This window comes from Carlito syrichta, unplaced genomic scaffold (genome assembly GCF_000164805.1).
Source record: "Carlito syrichta isolate Samal-C Ts95f unplaced genomic scaffold, Tarsius_syrichta-2.0.1 Scaffold316657, whole genome shotgun sequence".
NCBI classification, from domain to species: Eukaryota; Metazoa; Chordata; class Mammalia; order Primates; family Tarsiidae; genus Carlito; species Carlito syrichta.
In genome coordinates, this window is record NW_007260753.1 from 6,749 (window position 1) to 10,369 (window position 3,621).

The window sequence follows — 3,621 nt, forward strand, 5'->3', positions numbered from 1 at the left end:
TATTTCTGTTTGTATCTTCAGTGTAATCAGTCACACTGTGTCTTGTTGGAAAGAGGTGCTCAAGTTCAGTGAATGTTAAGTAACCTCATCCAGCTGTACAAATAATCATGGGTTCCCCACTCAACACCTTACATAATATAGAAAAGAGCCATTGAAAACCAGATATAGGGTGATTTTTTTTAGTCAGGACAATTTGGAGTTGATTTTTAGGAATATCGACATCAATAGGACAAACTCTGATCTTGGTATGCTGTGATGGGTTGCTTCTGTTCTCATTTTCAGTAAACCAGGGATGAGAAGAGATTAATGCAACTTTTGCTCTCCAATATTATTCTCATGCCTAATGCAGTCCCCAAAGTATTTCTAGGGCTGCCCCAGCATCAGCTGCTGGACAGCGTGGCCAGGGAGGAGCTAAGCCAGCATGCTGGGGAGATTGGCATTCCCCACTCACTCATACCAGCAGGTAAATTCTGTTTTGCAATTTGGTATTATAGGAAAAGAGGAGGGGTTTGGGAAGCAACTTAGCCTGTTCTCTGTGCTCTTTCTACCCTTGTTTGAATGTCCTCATATGTAAATCAGAGAAATGAATGGCATGTAAATTTGTTTTTTGGTCTTTGCAAAAATTATCTTATCTAATACCTCATTTGAGTATGCATTGGAAAGGGATCCAAAAAAATAATCTTGGACAGTTTCCTTAATGTCCAGGCCTTAGGTGGCAAATATGTAGCAAGTTTTCCCTCCCATCTCCTGTCATATCCACTAGTAGATCATTGCATCCTTTCACACAGACCCTCAGAATCTTCTTAAAATGTTCCAGATGGCCACCACCAGCTAGTGAGAATTGGCACATGAGGTGAAACCTTACCTTCCAAAGCTCCAAAGCTAGTCGTACCTGTTTCAAAATGTGATCATCTGGTACTGCCTTTTATTTCTTCCTTATCTCCTCATATGGTGTTTGGTGAAGAACTACAAGACAAAACTGGGGAGGCCTGGCAATTCTCAGCAGAATGCAGAGCACAGACAAAGGTGTCTGGGGACTAGACTGAGCAAAGGAGGTGGGCATAGGAAGGTCCCACGAAGTGAACTTGAAATAGAAAAGAGGGCATTAGCTGGGCTCGGTGGCTCTGCCTGTAATCCCGCGCCTTTGGGAGGCTGAGGTGAGTGGATTGCCTGAGCCCGCGGGTTCGAGACCCGCCTGGGCAGGCGAGACCTCATCTCTACAATAAATCAAAAAATTAGCCGGGCGTGGTAGCGCGTGCCTGTAAATCCGGCTACTCGGAAGGCTGAGGCGGAAGGATTGCCGGAGCCCAGCAGGTCAAGGCTGCGGTGGCCGGGAGTGGCCACTGCACTCCAGTCTGGGCAACAGAGTGAGACTCCAACTCAAAAAAAAAAAAACAAAAAAACAGAACAACAACAACAAAAAAAAAAAAAGAAAAGAGGACATTGGCATCCAGGTCATGACATTGAAGGAATTGCCCAGGTGATTGTGGAAGCTGACAAGTCCAGGAGAATCTGCAGTGTGCTGGCAGGCTGGAAATTCCTTCAGGTGGTGCTGGTGCAGTCTTGAGTCTGAAGGTGATATGAAGGACAGAATTCTTTCCTCTTCAGGGGATCTCCATCTTTTCTCTGAAGTTCCTCAACTGATTGAATGAGGCCCACCCATACCGTGGAGGGGAATCTGCTTTACTCAAAAGGCTACTGAATGAACTGGTAATCACATCGAAGAATCGTCTTTGAAGCAACATCTAGACTGGTGCTTGACCACTAGGCACCACAGCGTAACCAAGGTAACACATAAAATTAAGCGTCAGCATAGGTGATTGTCCACCAGCAGACAGATAGGTGTTTAAAAATTTTTATTATTATATATTTTAATTTCATGATATAAAACTTCTGATTTCACAGGAATTATTGTTTAGAACAAAGGTAAATTTTTAAAGTAAAACAATTGATTTAAAGAAAATTATTAAATAAATATCGGATATAAGTAGTATATGGTAGTTTAAGGAAGGTTGTACTGAAACAATCAATATTAAAGAAACAATCGTAAGCAACAGAATTACTGTACCCTGGTAATAAGTCGTAATAGAAGCGGGGTTTAGGGAGACTAATTGGGAAAACTTGAACAAAGGTCACAGATAGAAAACTGAAATTCATCAACAAATAGTATATGTGAGAATGTTGTGTCTTACTAGAGTAATAAAATAATGCATTTTATAAACATACATTTTGCTATATTTTCTGAATGTGATTTTTCCAGCTATTCCTTTTTTAAAAAAAAAAATGCTTATGCTATTATTTTAAATAGAAGTTCAAAATTTTATTTAATCTGAACAGTTCATCTTTTGTTTTATTATTTCTTTAAAAAATCATAAGCTTAAGAAGTCATCCTTGACCGGACTCAGTGGCTCAACCTGTAATCCCAGCACTTTGGGAGGCCAAGGTGAGTGGATTGCCTGAGCTTGCTGAATCGAGACCAGCCCGGGCAACTTGGACAACCTCATCTTGACAATAAATCAAAAATTAGCCGGGCATGAGAGCACACATCTGTAGTTCTGGCTACTTGGAAGGTTAAGGTGGAAGGATCGCTGGAGCCCAACTGGTCGACGCTGGGGTGGCCGTGAACATGCCACTGCACTCCAGCCTGGGCAACAGAGTGAGACTCCAAAAAAAAAAAAAAAGAACTCATCTTTGGTTTTTAATGTGCAGATCTAATATCTTGGTTAGGTGGGTTTTTGCAGATGATGTGTTTAAAAATATTTTTTACTTTTTAATGGAACTGGGGTTTATTTTCTTATATGTTTTAAAAGATAGAACTGAAATAACTTAATTCCCTTAAATCCCTACACAGTTATTCCTCAGGCAATCCACTTACCTCGGCCTCCCAAAGTGTGGGGATTACAGTCTGAGCCACCAAATCTGGCCTAAAAGGTATTTGTAATGAGAAACTTCAATTCCTGAAATGTGTCTTGAACATTTTTTTTTTTCAGGTGTGAATCACTGTGCCCAGCTCCTTTTTTCCTGTTTGGACGCTACCTTGGGGCATCGAAGTTGTTCTGAGAATGAGTAAACACCGAGAAGGCAGAACCAGAGGAGGATGAGTGAGAATCTGGGTCTGCTTCTGTATTGTGGAGAATTGTAAGCTCGGAAATTAGAATTTTGCTTAAACCTGAATTCATCTGGTCTCCTATCATCAGCAGGAGAAAGCACTTATGTGATGCGGTGACTAACACGTATATTTCTCCACAAACTCTCACCAGCCTCGGTTTGGTAGTCGTCTTTCTGAAAGACAGATCTGGGTGTGCTGTTCTTCTAGTTGAAAAAAACCTTGGCTTCCCACTGCCCTCAGTATACAGGACAAGTTTCTTTTCTTTTCTTTTCTTTTCTTTTTTGACTTGGAGTCTCACTCCATCGCCCAGGCTGGAGTGCCATGGCACACTCACGGCCACCCAAGCGTCAACCTGCTGGACTCTGGCGAACCTTCTGCCTCAGCCTTTCAAGTAGACAGACCACAAATGCATGCTACCATGCCCGGCTAATTTTTTACTTCTTGTAGAGAAGAGATCTCACCAAGTTGCCCGGGCTGGTCTCAAACCTGCGGGCATAGGCAGTCCACTCGCC

General features: G+C 42.1%; 1 long non-coding RNA gene across 1 annotated transcript; it reads left to right on the top strand.

Annotated features, from left to right (window-relative positions):
* Positions 1-1,644: 1,644 nt before the first annotated feature.
* LOC103277230 lies at positions 1,645-3,174 on the top strand. The gene is made up of 2 exons (XR_505420.2): positions 1,645-1,787; positions 2,991-3,174. It is a non-coding gene; the product is annotated as an uncharacterized LOC103277230 (long non-coding RNA).
* The last annotated feature ends 447 nt before the right edge of the window (positions 3,175-3,621 follow it).